The following is a 1058-nucleotide window of genomic DNA, read 5'->3' on the forward strand; positions in this document are numbered from 1 at the left end:
ATCAGACAATTTTATGACCGTCGCGCAAGGATTCGAACCTGCGCTGTACATGACGACAAGAGGCCCCCATGACTGCCGCCTTGCACCGCTCGACCACTGATGCTTAAAATCGTACGAACTCAGAACACTTACTGGTTCTCGAGATTGAGAAGGTCACTACCTGCAACCCTATTCTCATTTTTACCATACGACCAAGCACGCTCGTGGGAGGGGTAAGGACCAGATCGAATTCTTTTCACGCTTCTCGCCATTGTAACCATACGAGAAATTCGCTAGTGGACAGCGACATTAATCAGATAATTTTATGACCGTCGCGCAAGGATTCGAACCTGCGCTGTACATGACGACAAGAGGCCCCCATGACTGCCGCCTTACACCGCTCGACCACTGATGCTTAAAATCGTACGAACTCAGAACACTTACTGGTTCTCGAGATTGAGAAGGTCACTACCTGCAACCCTATTCTCATTTTTACCATACGACCAAGCACGCTCGTGGGAGGGGTAAGGACCAGATCGAATCCTTTGGTTTTCCACCAAACGATAGACAAATCCATTCAGCTTAATGGAATCTAACTTTGCTGAAGATTTAAAGACTAACACAATTACGATATATCTATTAATCATACAAAGACAACTGAAGTGACTTTTTCACACTCATTTATTTGATATAGTAAAATTTTACTAAGTTTGAAGTAGCATATATAATATATATATATATATATATATATATGTATATATATATATACTATAATATAGTAGCTTCTGTCTGTTTGTTTGTTTGTTTGTTTGTTCAAGAACTCCTTCTACGGTTTTGGTGAAAGACCTCCATAACCATATACATTCTCATACCCTATCACTCCAGGTACTTGGAGAAGTATATTTCATTTAAAGATATATATTTTGGTTAGGATTAAGGGTTAAAGTTTATGGTGTGGGAACATGTCCCCTTAGCTCGCGTAGTTATTTTATGACATAAGAATTAATATAATTAAACAAACCATTGTATGTGTTCATAAATATTATTCATATTTGTGAAACTAATGTTGCCACAAGCCA

The sequence above is a fragment of the Oratosquilla oratoria genome, chromosome 16 (genome assembly GCF_046742065.1).
Source record: "Oratosquilla oratoria isolate Oo_2021 chromosome 16, ASM4674206v1, whole genome shotgun sequence".
In the NCBI taxonomy this organism is placed as follows: Eukaryota; Metazoa; Arthropoda; class Malacostraca; order Stomatopoda; family Squillidae; genus Oratosquilla; species Oratosquilla oratoria.